Below are 20,292 nucleotides of genomic sequence, written 5' to 3' on the forward strand. Positions count from 1 at the left end.
TGTGCCAATTTCACTGCCTCAGAGTGCAAATCTATTTATTGCACCCTCACTGTTAGGAAGCCTCTGAATTTGGAGGCTTCTGAAATTTCTATGCCCTGCCGGGCTGAAGCCGACGAGGCAGGAGGGCATTAATTGTGTAATGCAAGCTTTGGTTTTTCACTACACCAACTTTTCAGCCTGTCTAGCAAGGGCATTTTGGAGGGACGGGGAGGAGGCCGGTGGAAGCTCAGCATATTAGATTGTAAGCCTATGCGGCAGGGTCTTGCTATTTACTGTTTTACTCTGTACAGCACCATGTACATTGATGGTGCTATATAAATAAATAAATAATAATAATAATAATAATAATAATAATAATAATAATAAATCGCATCCTGGCCTCTCTGGTCTCCTCCCCTCCCCAGCCCCCTTTCCCCCTGTCTGAGGTTGAGTTGCAAGAGGTCAGGCTTGGGGAGTCAGTTCTTCAACTCCCCCTTCTGAAATCAGCATGCTCTCTCCCATCTCGGAGGGCAGAATCCAATCCATCCTACGGTCCCTCCCTGGGACACTCGCCCAGGAACCATAGGATTGCTCTCTCCATGTTCAGTTTGTGGCATCTTCCCGCCCCAGTGATTTGACAGCTGAACAGCTTGCCCACCAACCAACCCGCATGCTTACTATGAGAGGCATAACATTCCTATCCAAACCAATAAGAATAAAGTATGTCAATACCCTGACTTGCTTTGAAATGCTCAGGCATCTTAATAAAGTCTCAGTTTATATAGCACAGGACTCAAGGCTTAGAGAGTCGTGGCAGTTTGAGGCATACTATGAGTCAATCACAACGGTTGAACTGCACCAAGTGATGAGCACTTGGTGATGAGCACAATGGCTTTAGGCTACTTTTGCCTTTCTCCAGGTTACATCAGCATCAAGGGCAGCTCTGAGGTTTGGCAGAAAGCAAGTATAACATAGGTCTACTAAGACAGACATGGATAGCCAAACTAGAGAAGAAATACTAGCAAAGCAAACACAGGGTCCAAAATGCTTCCTATGTTATGATAGCAAGATGTCAAGTGGAACAGAATTCTACGTTATTTTATGCTAGTTCTGCACAACTCGAAATCTTGCTAACTGTAGCCACATTGCCCTATGAACTTATCGTATTGGATTCTATGTGTCGTTGAAGTAGCCATTTTTGTATTTCTTCTAACACACTAGGTAAAGCTAACTAATTTGGCTTCAACTGACCTTTTTTTAAATCCTAATATAGCATCTAAAATTATCTCCAGATACAGACTGCCTAGTTTCTCTGTGGTCCACCAGCATGCCCAGCATGGAAACACTTCTTAATAATATCTGGATTTTATATTTTCAAAAATGGGTGATCCAACATTTCTCCTTTTCTTGCCCTCTAGCCCCAGGTCCAACAATCATATGACCTGCAGAGCCTAATTTAAACGTCTGTAGACCTCTCCTCCCCTACTTCATCTTGGAAATCTGAACATTCAGACACCCTATTCTCCCTGCCCCCACAAACCTGCTTTCCATAACATCTTCCCTGATGAAGAGATCTGGAGATCTCAAAAGCATGCTGATTTTTTGGTGATCTTTTGGTTGGCCTAATAAAGGTATTGCACTAATAATATAGATTTTAGAAGTGTGTCTCAGAGCAGCCAGAAACAGACAGAAGTTTCTGTAGAGTCCAAAAGCAAAACCTAAAGGCAACCAACCGACCGCCCTCCTATTTGGCCGCCCGCTCCCCACCCCCAAAGTAACTAGTATTCATAGGTAAGCAGCCTCTGAACCTGAAGGTTTTAGTTATTCATCATGAATATTTTTTCATAGATAGGCCTCCAGAATGCACCTAACCCCCCTTTTAAAGATATCTAAGCCAGCAGCCATCATCGCATCTGGTGTGCCAGCGAATTCCCTGCATGCCAGTGAAAGCAGCACCTGCTGAATTTCTGCCTGGTGACACTCCGCCCCCAACTTTAGCCCCTCCCTCCGCGGGAAAAGAAAAAAAAAGTCACAGAGCGGCGGGGGAGGCGGAGCCAGCGCCGCGTGAAGCCTTCTTCAAGAGGATTGGTGGCTGCCCGCGGCTCCTCCCTCTCGCAACCTCCTGCCTGCTTCAGGTTGTTGCTGGAAACCAGGCGCTCTCCGGGTCTTCTCTGTGCTCCAGCCCGGACGGGGAGAGCTGGGAATATCCCTGCCGGGAGGCGTGGACCCGGAGGAGCGAGAGAGCAGAGGCGTGGAAGTGGGACTCCGCTCCGGCCCTTTATTCCTCTTTTAACGCCGAGGGACAAGAGAGACGGCGAGGCGAGGGCGAGCGCGGCTTCCCCTCGCCATCTAGCCGCCGGGTAAGCGAGCGCCGCCTTCCCTCTGTGGTCCGCTTCTATTTCAATGTAAACAGAGCAAAGGTGGAACGAGGAGCAGGCGTAAAGGAGCAACTCCAGCGCCCTCTCTTTAAGGGGCCCCTTCGAGCGAATCTCTACAGTTTCCGCCTTTCGAGGGTGCGATTTTCTACTGGGCGTGGGGGTTTCAAGGAAAGAAAGTTCGGTAAATCGGCTTGGGTTAAAGCCGTAGAAAAAACAAAAACCGCCCTCCTGATTTGCAGCTCCTAGCTACCCGTGTGGGCTCCGAGCACCCTAGTTCTGATGAGGTGGTAAACCTGTGCCTGGGTGGTTGTCCCACTCCAGAATGCAGGTGAGGGCTCCGACGGTGGAATGTCCTTCTATGGGGGCGGTGGGGGGAGAGATTCCTGTGCCCAGAAAACTAGCATGTCAGGGAGATTATGCTAGAGTTTTCTGTGTTCATGGGGTTGTTTTGTATGGAGCATCCAGTTTGGAGAAATATTTGTCCTACAGTAGGAAGTGTTATAGGTTTACCATTGCATCTTCTGTTTTTGGCAACTAGGCCATGCCGCTCCATTTATCTTTAGGCATACGTCGGTTTGTCTACCTTAGATGCCCAAGCCATTCAGACAAGTTGATCATTACTTATTTATTTGTTTGTTACATTTATGTCCCACCCTTCCTCTGAGGGACTCAAGGTGGCATACATGATCCTACTTCTCCTCCAGTGAACTCCATGGCCAAGCGGGGACTAGAACCTGGATCTCCTGCATCCCAATCCAACACTCTAAACACAGCACCACACTGGCTTGTTATGTAACATTCATCTGAAAACTTCCCATCTTTCTTATCCTGGCCTCCAACTCTTCTCTCCCCCTCCCCCTTCAATCCCCTGGGCTTTTATCGGGTCAGTATTTTGGCCTTGTCTAAGAAGGAGCCAGCAAGGAGAGAAAAAGGGCTAAGAAATTCAGGATGACGTTTTCAAAACCTGTAGAAAGGTTTCTGTTTTTCTCTGATATCTGACATATCCAGGAGCTAATCTGCTGGATTTGAGAGTGATCTTTTGATCATGCAACACTTTGGATTCTGGCATCTCCATAGCAATAACATAGTTTTTTTCCGAATATGTGGAGAAACTGTCTTTAAAATGTTTCTTTGACATAAAGTTGTCTTCCTTAGAGTCAAGGGGGCTCCCTAAACAAGATGAGTTCATGTATATGACTGGAATCTCCTGTCTCGCCAGACTACAATTTGTGCCAGGGATGTTTAAACTGGCTCTTCTCTCTAGGAAAACAAAAGGGAAAGTGAGTGTTGCAGATGGATGAGTACAATGGTAGCATTAATTGTGAAAGGGAAGACATAGTACCCTCAAGCCTCAGACTGCTGGCATTGATTTTTAATGTGTAGTTCCTGCCAACTGAGTGAGTTGGAGGCGAGTGGCACGTCGCTTTCTGGGTGATGAAATGGTTCCTTTAAGGATAATGATCTCTAATAAAGGTGAAGAGAAGTGTACAGGGATCCATGTTTGGTAATAAGGAAACTTGTGAGGCTGCTGGGCATTTTTAATGGCAACCTGATAAAGTGTTGTTGAAAAGCAGATCAGAAGTTGAATAGGCAATAGGTTCAAATAGGATCTTCCCTCCATCTTGACATCATTTTGTGTGGTGATGTCTTGGGAACCTAAGTCAGCAGTGAACCATCTAGCTCAGTATTGTCAACACAATACTGTTTTGCAGCTCTGCAGGGTTTCAGGCACAATTCTTTATCAGCCCTACCTGGAGATGCCGGGGATCAAACCTGTAACCTTTTGCATGCAAAGTAGGTGCTGTACCACTGAGCTATGTCCCTTTTTAGAGGCTTCAAATTTAGAAAAAGAGTAAAGACTTCAATCACTTTCTGTAGTGTATATTAACATGCTCTGTAATCTTTTGAAAGCCAGGTATCCATAATCCACCATTCTCTTCATCTGAAAGTAGGGAAGGAAGAGGCAAGTGTGCTACATAGAGATGGGAATGATTCCACTTTGATATAATCTTGGAATGAGTGCTAATTTTGTATCACCATATTTTATAAAGAACAACAAACTCAGATGTTTGTAAGAACAACTTTTCCCACCATTGTTGCTATGCTGCATATGTTGTTTAACAATATAAGTCTATACACACTTACCTGGGAATAAATTCCATTGAACTTAGTGGGGCTGGCTTCTGAGTAAGCATGTGTAGGATAACACTGTCAAAGACTCTCTTCTCTTGAAACCCTTTTATACATTATAGCAAGTCCTGAACAAAAACTGATATGAGCAAGCAGAAGCATGCTCAGTTCTGTAAAGCTTGACTCCACTCTTGCTATGATGCTGAAGTTGTTTCCTAGTTCCTTATTTGTATGAAACTTTGAAAGACAGCTCAATATTACGCAGTGTTCTGAGTATGATTTATGTAACTTTAAACTTTGAGAACTATGAATGGAAAACCGGTCAGCATTTCATAAATTTTCCATGAGTAGGTGCAGCTACTGCACTTTGTATCTGCAAAGCAAGAACCCACCTTGAGCCTGACCAACCTGAAAAACCCACCAGAACCAGTGGCATGTGTTAGGTCACTGGAAGAATGTTCACCATCAAGGCTTGTTGACAATCAAATGCCAAAGGCTGTTACCTTAGTATTGTCTTGAGATAGAATTGTCTTGAGATAATAGTCCCTGTCTGCATAAATGAGGCATTTCAGGTTATTTCAGGCATATCACCCTGTGCACTATCTTGATTCATTCACAGCTTGCTGTGTTTCTCTATGACACTTTGAACTTTACCCATCAGCAATAATAGTTTTGCTTGCATGGAGCCAGTTTGTAAGTCATGCTGCAATTCTTGGATTGTTTAACCTAGAAATTGCTGGAGATGAGTATGCTTCCTCCCATGCACTCGTCATTTCCACTTTCAGTTAATCACCCAGGAACATATCATTCCTGGGTTTCTTTTAATTATGTTTGAACTGGAAAACTCTGGGTTATTTATGGATTAAACAATGTAGACTTAACGTAACAACAAACCATGAGCAAATGTTGGGTTCACATATTACAAAAACAATCCAGGAACTAGGGTGTTACTGGGTGGTTAATTGAAAGCAATAATGACAAATGTGTGAGAAGCAGCACACTTGTTAATTTCCTCATCCCTGGCAATTCCTGGGTTAAATAACCCAGCAATTGCAATGTGATGTGTGAAGCAGGTCACTGCCATTGATGGGGGCAGTGGGGAAGAAAGATCTTGCTGGGGGTTATGGACTCAATTTCATATTCAAGAGATTAGAGTATGAAATGTCAGTAAATAAGCTGAAGTTAGGTGAATATAGGGTCTGTTACCCAAACTTACTAACTGTATAGGCCAGGAGTGGGCAACGTTTTCTTTCAAGGGCCAAATTGCTTTACGGGTAATCTATCAGGGGCTGCATGTCAGCAGTAGGTAGGGATAAAGCCAGTGGTGAGCAGGACCAAGGCCAAAAGTGGGTGGGTCACCCCCTTTTCTCTTTCTGACACCCTCTTTCCCTGTCTTCTTGCTTAGTAGGCTTCCATGGGAAGACCAGATTGCTCTTGCCAGAGGTGTGAACTGGTCACATGCAGAAGGTTTTTGAAATTAGGTGGCGTGAAATTGGGTTGAGGGCTGCATGTGAGCCAAGTGGTTGCCAGCCCTTGCCATATGTTGATGTTACTGCTGAATGCTCTCATGAGCATGAACTTGACCGTGTAGTCGGTCTGTGGTCATCTGAACTGTGAAAGAGCCATTTGCCCTATATAATCTCTCTGCTTGTCTGACCAAAGGTGAGTTGGGGAGTCATCACTGTAGTTGTTCTTGGTTTCTCCCAGATTGACCTACTGGCTAGAGATGCAAATGATGTGGGTTAAAATCCTCAAGAGAGAGTCTCTGTTTTTCTGAACAAGTTCAGAACTGAATTTTAATGCATAATATATCAGCAGGCAGCCATGCTCTAGCACATCTCCTATTCAATCAAGATTGAAAGCTTACTTTGGGGGCTATTGTGCTGTCTGTTGTACTTCCAGTAAAGGCACTTGCTTTATATTAGCAGCACTATGGCTGCACATTTTAATGAGTGATTTAAAATACAACAGCCGTTTGTGCAGCTATAACTCATTTTGGAATCTAGATTGTTTCATTTTCTGACATTTTAGCTATCTCAATGCAAATTTGATTGGTTTAAGCATTGTGATAGAACCCATTGGCCTCTAAATGAGTTCAAGGTCCCTTTATACTAGCTAGTAAGGCAGCTCATGCATTATAAATAACAAAGGGAGATAACTGCTCCCAATATAGAAAGAGGTTCCAGAGAAAAAAGGGTTTGCCTGAGGTTCCAAGTGGAGCTTAAGAATAGAAGTGGAAGTCAAATTCGGACCTTTTCATTCTTGGGGCAGTCCTACTCTCCAGAACTCTAGACTCCTTTCCTCTCTTTTTTGAAACATCAGAATGGCAAACATTGAATGAGTTCACACAACACGACAACCCACATTCAAGATTCAGTATGGATTGTGTGGGTTGTCATTTAACTGTGGGTTGTTGTGTTGTGGTTAACAAATTGTGGCTTGTTAACCATGAACAACCCATGAAGAGAACCCATGGTTTGTTGTTGGGTTGTAAACTCTGGGTTTTTTGTGATTAACAAACCATTATTTGTTAACATGGTTGGGTTCACAAAACAGAACAACCCACATTCAATGACAACCCACACTCAACCTTGAGTGTGGGTTGTCGTGTTGTGCGGACCCAGCCATTATGAGTCCCTCATGAAAGAAGGCTTTAGTTCTTTTTGAGGCCATTGCTTTTAACTTATGGCCAACTATGGAGTTTGGCAATATAGTTGTAGCTGTAAAATTTGTTCTTGTGTGGTTTGATAGGTCTTCATGCAGAAAACAATATTCTATAGGGATTCTCACCATAGTCATGTTGCCCTCCAGAGACAGATATTTAATCATTCAGTATCCCATGAAAATGTATGTTTGTTTTCTTTCTGGCTTTATTACAAGACTTAGACGTTGGCCAGTCTAAAGGTAGGGTTTTCTGAAGTTCTCAAAGATTTCAGTGGAGCAGGGTATCCCCATCATGGCCAAAGTTGTTCTTGATACTTTCAAGTGCAGTAATCAAATTGTTCGTAATAATTGATGTGTGAATTATGTGAAGAATAGCAGGGAGAAGGCTGCCCATTGCCTTTGCTCTTTCAGTATCTTTGGAGAAACAGACATGCTTAGAGACCCTTAAAAATAACATGGTGGCTGAGTTCTCTCTTATTTATTTATTACATTTATATACCGCCCCACAGCCGAAGCTCTCTGGGCAGTTTACAACAGTTAACCAGGCCAAGCTGTAGGCAGCAGTCACTGGTGAACCAGGATCTGGGAGCCAGAAGTTGAGCCTGGGATTTAGAGCCAAGAACCACACAAATGCACTAGAGTGAAGAAGACCTTATTGCTCAGGCAACATCCCAGCTCAAACAGGAAGCCTTTTATGGCCTTTCCTGTTCAGAAGACCCCAACGGCCAGCCTGGCATAGCTAGTCTAAAGCCTAAGAAAATTTCACTCTTAAGCAGATGTTCCAAGCTGCAGTTCCAATTGCTCATCACATGGAGCATTCACACACAAAACCAAAGATTCCGAATCCCAGTTCCAGCAGTCCTTGAAGTTTCACAAGTGCTGCTGCTGTATGGAGTAAAAGAATCTGGCATGGGAAAGTCACCTGAATCGTCAAGGCTGCCTAGGAAATCTGTTGCAGAAAACTTATTTGTGTGACACACAGGAATGAATGCAACATATTTATCCTCCGTTTAGTGCAATGGACACCCAATACCTTCTGCCTGATCCACTTCAAAGTGCTCTTCTGGCTGTTTTTTTTTTTTTTGGCAACTGGATTCCATGTGTTGAATCTGTCTATTGAATCTGCCCCCTTATGCCTTTTAATTAATGTCCTGGGGTCCCCCATTTGTTTTCCTTTTTGCAAAGAGAAATGAAAAACAGAAAACTATTTGTCGGCTGCAATGAATGAAAGTGCCTGAATTTCAATCCTGCAAGCAATTAGGCTTTGCAGAACTATCAGTAATCAGATGCAGCATCTCTTTTTAAAAAGATTCCAATCAGGACTCCTTTAAGGTAGTATTTTTCCTCGCCATATCTTGTGCCTTCCACCTATGCAACCCCACAGCTTTTGGTCTGGAGCCTTGAGAGCCATACTCACTGGAGTATTAAACCATAATTGATATCAGCAGAAATAAAAGCTCTGGAGGCTTCACCATCCGTACCAGTATCTTGCTGATTCTTATAGTATCTCATATTTGCATTAGAGATATACTTATTGAATGCCTGGCTCTTTTTAATTCCAGACACCACCTGCCTATTGCCAGTCAATGGTGGCAAAAATATATATATTAAAAAATGCATATACCTCATTGCTAATTTCAGTTTAGGACTTAGGATCAGGTTTTGAAAGTGACCCTACACCTACTGAGTGATCAGGTTTTAAACATACCACTCTCTTTAACAGCAGGCTCAGGTGCTGAGTGCTCACAGACAGGATGGTAGCCAAAATGGGTCCACTGAGAAACAAGAGGGAAGTATCAGCGTGTTTGGGGGAACTCCCAAGGGTGGCAGAAGAAGAAAACATATTTAGAAAGAAGACCTAAGTGGGCCAACTCTCCCCCCTCCATGCACTCTCTCTCACACACACAGAGCCCAATGACAACTGAGAGTGTTCAGTGGTCACAGAATACTGAGTATCAGTTGGAGAGGGTATGAAGCTGGGGGAAGAGAGAGAATGAAGTGTCCTGGAAGACAGCATGGCTGAAAAGGAGCACTGGATTGTAATATTTCGTTGCAGAACTCATTTGTTAATTGTGATAAGGGTTATGTTTGGGGCAGCGTTGAGCCCTAGAACCTGTTTTCTGTGCCAGGATTTAACCACAGTGCATGTGAAGTCAGATAGCTTCTAAATGCCTCTGGGCATATAGAGAGTATATTTGTTTCTCCAGGGCACCCGCCCTCATATATCTAGGAACAGGTGGAAGATGTGGCTTCCGGAAGTCCTTGAGTCTTTTGTAGATGGGAAACTGAAGTTGATACCAAGGCATTTGCTCAAGGCTTCCAAATGCACCCGTAAACTGTGTAGTCTTGAGCCCCAGACAGGGTTGCACGTGTTCATTCACCGGGGTGAGTGTGCTGCTTCTCTCTAATGAGTGTGATGTTCCCCAGCTTTCTTCCCAACCTTGGTGCTTAAGATGGGGCAGGACTTATCTCTGTAATTGTACACATCCCCTTCCCAGCTGCTCTAAAGTTGGGAGGAAGGCTGAGGGTTGTTTGGCCAGTGGGTAGACGTGGTACATGAGAACGTCAGTGGCACAAGGCCAGACTGACAAGCCCTTGCCATCCTGGGGAGACTGGCAGACGCTTCCTTTGCTGCTGCATTGCTATAGTGCTTGGAGCACCTCAGTCAAAACCGACGTGATCCTACCACTGATTCCAGAGCTCTGCTTGGAACTGGGGATGGGAGTGCAGGCTTCCCTGTGACCATGTGTGGAGGCACAGTGAGAGTTTAAGGGCCGGGGGAGAGGAGAGGCCCTGGAGGCAACTAGAAGTTTTGGCTTGGCTACCAAAGCCAGCCAAAAGTGATGGACTCATTATCCCAGAGATTTGAGGTCAGCTCCACATCTAAGTGTACTTTCATGTGGTGTTGTTTTCATGCATAAAAAAATGCTGATTTGACATGCCTGGTGCTCACAAGCCATATTTGGATTATGCCAATCCGCTGACTGGGCCTTGCTAGTCCAGATAACAGATCACGGACTAGTAGGATCAGGTGGTGCAATCCAAAACAGCACTGTCTGCTCAAAAACTCAGCGATGATTATGCCCTTTTTCTGTGCTACCTCCACTACCCTAGACACATTTCTTCTTCAGTGGTACAATTAAATCTATTTTCTAGTGTTTTGCAAATGAGTGGGAGAAACTGGCATTCATAACTATCTTATCTTCCCAGCTTCTGCAGATGCCAGAGGGCAGCAAATACTTTATTTTTAGAAGTCTAAGGAATGGAGCGATAATGAAGGTCTTTAAACAATGAAGCAGTTGATATATATCTCCGCCACCTGTCGCTCTTCGCAAACATACATTTTACGTTGATTATTTATAGAGCAGGTCTGGAACTAGTCATGCTCAGGCAGGGGTATGGGTGAGGCCAAAGTTATGATAGTTGTGATTGGGGTAGGAGTGGCGGAACAGTGTGGGGGTAATTGGAAGACAGTGAGGCAAAGGGAGGGACGTTGCATCTTACACTTGGATCTCCCCTATCTGTACAACTTGATCCCCTGAATTTGCTCCGAACAGACAGAGGAATAAAACTAGAAGTCAGGACCAGTGAAGAAAGTAAGGCTTTGATCTAATCTTTTTAAATAAAGCTGAAGTCAGAAAAGGCATGTGGTTCTGTGAGACAGCGACACATGAAAGGTACCCACTAAAGAAGCACAATAAAGGAATGTTCTTATAACACAGATGAGAGATTAGATAAAAGAGGAACAGAGAGAATGGTGAAGGGTACACAAGGAGAACCAGCCTGAATCAATCTAGCTGTTATATCCTATATGTCAGTTGCAAGAAGAATGCCTAACGCAGTTGAAGTGGCTCCAGATGAGGTTCAAATGAGATGTGACAGGGGGAGCGTTGCTTGTTGTTCATGTGCCTGCTCCATTCATATATAAAGTGGGGGATGCGATCTGATTTGAACATCAAAGGTAGCAGATGGGTAAGGAGAACTTGGCCCTCTCCTGCCTCCGTTTCCACACTCTCCCAAGGCACCTTTTCTCCCAGCTCAGTTTCTGTACCCGGATGAGCTGGACTGGGAAGTAAAACGCCTGAAATGCCCAAGTGTGGCGACTGTTCCCTTCATTTGTGGGCTTCTTTTGGTCTAAAATCACCCACACCTCTCTGATTGAGATGTGCACAAGGGGCCAGGTGTTTGCTTGATTTGTATTTAATTTCTGGTTAATAGTTTATCTAATGTATATTTTTTAATTTTTGTTTATAATGGCCCCGTTCAGAAGACACCTTAAACCACAGCTTTAACCAAGGTGAATAAGGCTTTCTGGCTTAACCACCATGATTAAAGCCATGGTTTAATGTGTCTTCTGAATGAGGCCATTGTGTTTTGTATGTTTGGGTTAATTGGAATGCACTCTGGTATAGAGTGCAATATAAATTATAGAACGTGGATCTCCCAAGTCCCAGTCCAGCACTTTGACTGCTGGCATGGCTTGTAGGCTGTGGAGCTGCAAGACCATTGTTCTGGTGATGCTATTAGCAGCAATCTTATTGGGATCACTGGGGTGGCAAGGTGGTTTTAGCAACCGCAAAACAGTCCGTTCCCTGTGTGTGTGCATGCACTCATGTTTGCATGCACATGTAGCGCCCAGCCTACACAGGATGCAGCCCTTAGGGGCAAAACGGTTGTGCACCCATCTTTGTGCTGAATATTATGAGATGTTTTAAAGATGCTTAATATAAAGAATGGAATAAAAAGTTGTTTGCTATGAATTCTAAAGCGGCTGAGGAGTACATTTTAACAGTACCTCTTAGCATGTGAAGAAATGCATTCAGTTCTGAAAAGAATAAACACCAACTCTCTGCTATTGTTTGTTAGTCGTATACCCATCACTATGATCTCTCTACCCTTTTATGACTGTGATGAATAATCTTGCTGGGAAATTTGCAGGGAAAAATATTGCTGTGGCTCAGAACTTCTTCCTGCATCATGCATACCACTGGATGTGTAGCAGTGCATATGCACTAGTGTGGAGGCCATACTTGTCTCTTTACTGATCCTTGATGCCACAGAGGTCAATGGTTGGCCTTGAATTGCCACAGCATCTACCTGTGGGTAAAAAGACAAGACAAGATGTGTCCTTCTTGCATATTAGAAAGAATACTGCTAGTAGACAAGCATTTCACAAATTGATTTCTATAACAAGGGAAGCATTCCTGAGATTTGGCCAATACCTTATGGCAAGGGTGGGGAATGTTGGTTGGTTCAGATGTTGGTGAACTGCAATTCCTATCAGCCCCAGCCAGCATAGTCAATGATGAGGGGCGATGGGAGTTGCTGCCCAGCAACATCTGGAGGAACATACGTTCCCCCTCCCTGCTATAAAGAGAGAGACTTAGTCCCTTTCTACACGTAAGGATTATCCCAGGAAAATGGAGGGATCGTCCCTGCCTGCTCCCGGGATCCCCTGTGTGTCATTTGCATTGCCCAGGGATGATCGGGAGAGGGGGAGGGAGGGAGGGAGGCAGGTGGAAAACGGCCACAGTTTACAATCTTGTTTAGTAAGTGATCAGTGGTAGTTGGTATGGACCGAGAACTTCTCAAAGATGAATTAATAGCAGAACATGTCAAGAGGACACACACCCCAACCCGGTACAATATGTATTACAGTTTGTTAATTTCTGCCAGGAACGGCACAAATATCCTTTATACAACCCAGTATGTGCATTCCGTTTCTGCTACAGTTTACAGAAAGATTTATCAAGCTACTTAAGCTGGAGCACTGAGCAGTCCTATTTAGTTTAGTAAGAGAACCATTTTTATAGTGCCCCAGCTGCTTGTGTGTCCTCAGTTCAATGGGGCAATCATGCAATTTTGGTAATGGGAAGATAGGTTATTTTGCATGTTTGGCCTGGAGGATGGAGGGGTTTGTCTGTAAGTGTGTAATGGCACAATTGTACATGTGCTAGATAGCATTGGTTTCTATGGCCATTACTGTAAAAAAACAACCTGTGGTAACTAGAAGACTTCTTTAGATTCTGCATTTCCCACATGTTTTTAAAGATGTGTGTTGAGAAGCAGCCACAACATGACCAAACTCTTTCATTATTGTAATTCCATGAGTCTTTATAAATTCCTTTTCTCTGTGTGTGTCCCCACACATACTACACCCTCGTACACTTCAGCTTTCCCTAATTAAAATGCTTCTTTTTAAAAAGAAGCATTTTAAGTTATTGTAATGCTACTTTTTTAAAAAATACAATATATCATTACATAACTGTTGTAAATTTCAGTTCAAAGGTGGGCTGAGTAGGTAACATGCTTTCTCATTCTCGCTCACATTTAAAGATGATTAGAGAACAATCAAATTTAACAGGATAGGAAAATGTAACCTGATCATTGGAGTATGGGTATAATGTAATCTGATTACTTGCAGAGGAATTTATATGAAACAATTCTTGGAGAACTAAATTTTAATCCTATATATAATAAAATGAAAATGTTTTAAGGAGGCAGACCACTCAAACTCTGTTCAGACCCTGAGACAGACACAGCTGAATTTATCAACAGATTCTTGCACCAACTGCATACTGATTCCCACTAGCACCACCTCAAAAATAGTGTTCCCTACACTGGATGGAGTCTCACTGGTGACTGCAATGCTTCTTCACTGGTTGATGTATGTTCCAGTTTTCATTGCCTTATTAGTGTCCATTTTATTGAAATATAGCGATGGTTGAAGAGTTTCAAAGATTATGTTCAATAGTAGTGAAACTTGTTTGGGATTCACATGAATTTTACAATAAGTTGGAAACTAGTGTGCAGCAGGAGAAGGCCTTGGTGGAAAGGAAAGCCCAAACCTGCACCAGAAATAAAGTGTAACCAAGCAAGGGTTGAACTCATGAATATGTGACCCAAACCACTTGAAGAAATGGCTCTTTTGTCAGCGGAACAAAAGAGCCATTTCTTCAAGTCAGTGCCTTGTCTAAAAATACCAAAGGTGGATGATTAATGCACTTGTGACCTGTCTAATATACTCTGAGTTGAAGACTGGTTGTACATCCCCAGGGGTGCAATCCCATACCTACTTACCTAGGAGAATGTTCTGTTGAGCTCAGTGAAGCTCACTTCTGAGTAGACATATTGCAGTCTTGGTTTCCTAGTACATAGGTTTTCCCCTTTCAGTTTAGGCACAAATATTCTCACACAATGCTTTTTATATATGGTGGCACTTGAAAGTTACGAAGCAGTTGTACATCTCAAAAAGGGATGTATGTGGCAGAGTTGGCACTCAGATCCCACTCATGCTCTTCCCATAATTCTGCAACCATCTTTGCGACACAGACTCTCCAGTTCTCTGCGATCAAAAAAGGAAAAGTTCTTGTATTTATTTTTCCAGTTAGAGTGTTGTTCCTAAGCATGATTACTACACCTGGTTACAAAAGGAAAGTGTAGTGTACAAATGAAATTTATTATTATTATTATTATTATTATTATTATTATTATTATTATTATTATTTACATTTATATACCGCCCCATGGCCGAAGCTCTCTGGGCAGTTTACAAAAGTGAACAATAAAAACAAATATACAAAATTTAAAACCATAAAAAGCATAAAATACAAACAAAAACAGACAGTATCCATTGTAAATAGGCTACTTGTATGTCAGTATATACATTGTTGAATCTTATCCTGAAACCTGACACGTTCATGGTGCTATGGATGCAATCTATGTATACATACTTTTGAGTGTCACTGATGCCACCCACACACACCTGACACAGGCATATAGCCTCCCACACTGCTTCTGGCAGAGTGATTGCCCAATACAAATGGAAAATGCCCCCCAGAATCCTCTATTTCTTGTTCTTAGTTTACATGGAGAAGAAATCCAGCTCTTCCACTAAGAATACTGATTCCCCTTCCAGCAGGAAGAAGAGCAGTGATTTTGGGTGCAATCCTATGGCTGCTTTATTTGGAACTAAGCCCGTTGTGCTGAGTTGGACTTAACATCTGAGTAGAAATACTGAGGAATGCATGGTTAGACAGTGTTCTTTACAGTGATGAGAGTGGATCACATTTTTGGAACTGCCTTATTCTTATACTGAGAGTACTCAGATGAAAGGCCTTTGATAGCCTTAAGGTGAAGGCTATCAATGGCTACTAGCCCTGACGGTTGTGTGCTATCTCCAGTATTCAAGGCAGTAAGCCTGTGTGCACCAGTTGCTGGGGAACACGGGTGGGAGGGTGCTGTTGCACCATGTCCTGCTTGTTCATCCCTGGCCAATGGCTGGTTGGCCACTGTGTGAATGGAGTGCTGGACTAGATGGAGCCTTGGTCTGATCCGGCATGGATCTTCTTGTGTGATTAATGTAGATGATTCCTGCTCCCTGTACTCCATAGCTGTCCATTCATGTTTTTGTATTTGTGCACTGGATGGACCACAGAGAAGGCGAGTTCTTTTTGGAAAGCATTTAGCGATCAGGGATGAGTTTTTCTTCCATGAGTTATATGTTCTGGGTTTGTATTTACGATTCCTTTTAATGCTATTGCCTAATGTGAGGCTTCTGGGATAATGGCAAAGAACAAAATAAACAAGGGCAGGGTTACAAAGGAAGGCCAAGATAAAGGGAATGCACCCACCTCCCTTCTCACTGTCTGTTTAATGCATGTTTCTAACATCTAGCCTTGGTTTGAATTCAAACATACCAAAAACAATTTTAAAGGCAAAGTTCCTTAATGGAAGAAAGCCTGAGTCCCTAACCAACATAATGTAGCAGTTAGATCAGGGATGGGCAATTGCAGGTGTGTCCTGGGGCCGTCCACCCCACCTGCCCACAGCAAACACTTGCCGATGCCCTGTTGAATTGGCTCTGTAGCAGCAAAAAAAAAAAAAAAAGTGTTGTGATTTGCTGCTGAAATTCAATGGCAAACTACTATGGAGTGATTTTTAGGTCAAATTTAGCTGCTCTCAAGCCATATTTGACCTAATTACCACTCTGTAGTCTCTGTGGAGAGGTAAAAGAAGTAAAGCTGCTTTGAGCTCTTTGGACAAAAAGTGGGATATATAAATCAAATTTTAAAATATCAGCCCTACAGCAGCCTCAAGGCCAGTGGAGGCTGGTGGCTCTGATGTCAGAGGGGTGATGAATCTGCACTGGGTTTCATGTCTTGGATAGTTCCTTTAGAGTTCTGACTGAAACCTGGAGCAGATTGATCACCCCACTGATTTCGGAGACACCAGCCTCCACTGCTTGAGCCACACAGGTTGTATTCTCTAATCTAACTGTGGTAGCAAAGACTCCCTCAGCTTGTTTATGCTGGCTCTGGATTGAGTGGACTGCTGCACAAGGAGACTCCAGGCTGCTTTAGATGTAAATAAAACCAAGATCCCAATAACCTACTTAATCCCTGTCAGAGGAGGTGATGACAGCAGGGCAGAAACTTGACAGGCCTTATTTGAAAACTGCAGAGGTTGCCTTAATCCTCGACTTTTCAGCCAAGGGGGAAGTGCAAAGGCCCAGCAAACAAGGCTGCAGGACTGGAAAGTTGAGTTTGGAGAGATCCCACTAGCTCTGAGGGCAAATCCTTTCTGCTGAGTGAGGCTGAACTATTTATTCTGTACAGTGCTAAGTCCCGTAGGGAGGAACCATACATATACTCTCCGAAGGCAAGCATATGTGTGTTTGTGTTTAAGGTAGCGTGTTGTATTTAAAGGAGAAATAATGTTGGGCTTTAAAAAAGAAGAAAACCCCTTGCTCATATCAAAGGAAGCAATTTGTTTTGACAGAGGAGGAAAGAAATCCCCATTAGCAAGCAACATTCACCCCAGCATGAAAATAAAAGTTCCACCCCAGCAATTTCTGCCTTAATTCCACTCCTGACTCCATCTGGACTTCTTTTTCTCTGTATCAATGCATCTCCTTGGGCCCCTGAGCATGAACAATAGTAGCACTTTTCTGTGCTGCAGTGAGAATTTAGTGCTATCCATAGCCTTTATTGCTGCACAGTTTCTAAAGAGCTGAGGTTACATTGTGACGCTTTAAAGGCATTGACTGTACAAGCAAGTAGCTTCCCTAACACCCCACCCCAGCCCCCACCTTCCAGTTGGAGCCAGCAAGGAATTCTGCCAGTGTGGAGGGAGTCAGTGAGTTAAAATGAAGGAGCCCCTTTTTAAGCTTCGTGGCCTTCCAGAGGGAGAGGAGATCCCTCGGGAATGTTTTCGGCTTTATGAAAACATGAATGAGAGGGAGCAATTTGGAAAACAACAGCCTAAGCAGCATGGGTTCTGTTCTAAGCTCTTAATCCAGCCTAGCCTCCTATTATGGGTGATTAATTTATACAATTAGTAGTGTTGTGATAATGACTTAATGGCGTCTTTGTTGCCATCTTCATGTGGGAATAGTTAATTGCATATTGCACGTTTGTTCCCAAAGGCCTTAACACAAGAGTGTTGAAGAAAAGAGTGACTTTTGGTGATTACAGCAGAAGCAATGCTACTGCTGATTTGTGGGTTATTTGCATACCTAGCGGCAAAGTATACAGCAGAAATATTACGTGCTTCCCATAAATTTACACTCGGGGACTCCAAAAGGTACCCACAATAGCCTACAGATGCTAATGTTGCTCTTGATGCTTCTTACATTACTTTTACGGTGACTTGCATGTTTGCCATTTTTTGGGTGGCAGCCATCCAGGTTCCAGCCTGACACAACTTCTGTGACAAGCTCCTGAGTGAATGTTGAAAGCACTCTAGCTGTGTTAAGGTAAATGTGAATAACTGCTGCCCAGTGCCAGCCTTATGGCACCCAGCATTGCTGCCCTAGCCAAGATGCCCTCTGGGCTAGGGTGGCCAGGTGGCCTCTTTTACAGAGAACAGATCTCTGTTTGAAGGCATCCTCTGTTTTAAGGACTGTCTATTTTAAGGAGGAGGAGGATTATGTACACCGCTTTGGGTTCCTTGGAGGAGAAAAGGTGGGATTTAAGTCCAGTATAGAGATGAATAACAATAGAAGGCAGAGCTGGGTCTTGAAGCTGCCTTTCAACAGCACCTGGACAGCAGATTGAGCAAGGCACGCACACACACGTCACCTGGTCACGCTATGCTGAGATATACTACATTTTTATTGAAATTCTTATTCTGTTTGCAAATTGCTGCCCTCTTTTGTCTTCTTTTTTGATGATGGATTTCCTCTTTTTTGGAGATTCATAAGGGGCTCTCTAGCTGCTCTTCCTCCTCCCGTAAACTTACCAGGCAGTAACTTGAAAAACCTTGGGGTGGGAGAACAAACTTAAGGGAAATGTTGCACTGGCCTAGGTGGGAAAATGGAGATGGCAGGTGACTGAAGTCTCAGCTGGTACAATACTTCACTTTGCAGCGCACTGCAGCCACCATTGCCTCCCATCATTTCCCGCTTACTCTGGTTCTGTTTTGGAGCAGCGAGAAAGGCGCTGGGCTGGGCTAAGCTACAGGTCCCCAGGTTTTTGCCCTGATGACACATTCCATGCTACTAAAACCTCTATAAAGAGTATGGCATTTGTGGGCATCTCAAAACCCCAATGCCAGTTCAGTTTGCAGCCTTCTCATCTCATATCTAACGCAAAAAATGACTTTCCCTATGTATTATTTCCTTTGTGTATTTATGTGTATAACCATTTATGTCACAGGATCATGACTATATGCAATTGGGAAGCAACCAAAACTTCTGAGAATTTTGTTACTAGTACTTACTGTAAATCTACACCCAAAATTCTGACCAAGTGGTAGTTGTAGTTTTGGACTATAATTCTCATAAACCCTTCTGGCTGTGGCTGATGGGAGTCATAGTTCTAAATATCTGGAAGGCACCAGATTGCCTATCCCAGGTCTAGGAAATGAAACATCACATAATAGTTTCCTAATTCAGAACCCAGTTCAAAAGACTGTTAATGTGTTCAGAACCCCAGGTCCTTATTATCAAACACTAATTTAAGATTAACTTATCTGAGGGTGTATCACCACACCCCCACCACGCCCCAGGTTCAGAGAATCAATTTGGACCACATCACCACTCTACAGAAGGAACTGTGTTGTTGATGAATAAGTTTGTAGAAATGTGTGTCCTGTTCACAGAACTTAAGCACCTTCTCTCCAAAAGAGAACAATACTGAGAAATTGTGTAGATCTACACTAGCCTTCCTCAACCTGTTATCCTTGAGATGTATTGGACTACAACTCCCATAATCCCCAGTCATCATGGCCAGATTGGGGGAGGCTGATCTAAACAGTAGATTAAAACTGTAATTTTTTCCTCTCTCTCAGATTTATTTATACCCTGTTCTTGTGCTTTGTCTACTTCACACTCACCCACTCTTCTTCCTCTTTGAAACTCCCGGATTTCTTGTTCTGAGGCAGCAGTTCAGTCTCCCACACAGGCCACAACCTTCTTTATGTGCGACTCTGGTGCCCTTGACAAGTTAGCAACACAGAGAGAGAGAGAGAAGGTGTGAGCCTTGGGAGGTTAGAAAGATGACAGAACACAGATCCATTGCAAAAAATCTGTTATTTCAACTAAAAAAGAAGAAAAAAGGGGCTTATTAAGATTTGCTGATCCTGTTTTGCCTCTGGTCCAAAAAAGAATAGAATAAACCAGGAGAGGCAGTGATGCCGGGTGACTCAAGCATGATTTTTTGGGTGTTCCCTTAGGCAAGTCACTCATTTGTCCCATGTGTAAACATGGTGTTGGTGATTCTGTGTTGTCTTTCTGATGTTTAGGGTTTCCAGGTTTGAGGGATTTCTTTGTGCCTCTGTAGTACCCAGTACAATAGGACAGCCCTGCATAGCTATGCAGCAAGAATGCCATTGGCACCCGAAACACTAGAACTGGTGATTGGCAGCTGTCCTGGATGGTTGAGGATGAGATTGGCCCCTGGCATCTCTTGGCTAAGCTCTGCTTGAAAGGAGGGCAGTGCAGGTGGGGAGAACAGAATGCACTGGGGAGAACAGGAATCTCTCCTTTCAACAGTATGCTTGGGTCCCTACGTTTCCAGCCCTCCGGTCTGGCTCCATTACTTTATAAAAATCTTTGTACCGCTGGTCAACTAGCAATTGACTTTTGTAGTGTTTTAAAAAGAAAAATGGTAAGCATCTGGTTGTCAGAGAGTGCATTGTG

General features: G+C 43.4%; 1 protein-coding gene across 1 annotated transcript in view; it reads left to right on the forward strand.

The window, feature by feature from the left end:
• The first annotated feature begins 2,109 nt into the window (after positions 1 to 2,109).
• The window catches only part of CDK18 (cyclin dependent kinase 18), an 85,029-nt gene continuing 66,846 nt past the window's right edge, over positions 2,110 to 20,292 (forward strand). Inside the window, exon 1 of the mRNA XM_063142719.1 lies at positions 2,110 to 2,339. The gene's annotated coding sequence lies outside the window, so the exon portion shown is untranslated. The remainder of the gene's footprint in view (positions 2,340 to 20,292) is intronic.

The sequence above is a fragment of the Elgaria multicarinata genome, chromosome 1 (assembly GCF_023053635.1).
Source record: "Elgaria multicarinata webbii isolate HBS135686 ecotype San Diego chromosome 1, rElgMul1.1.pri, whole genome shotgun sequence".
Classification (NCBI taxonomy): Eukaryota; Metazoa; Chordata; class Lepidosauria; order Squamata; family Anguidae; genus Elgaria; species Elgaria multicarinata.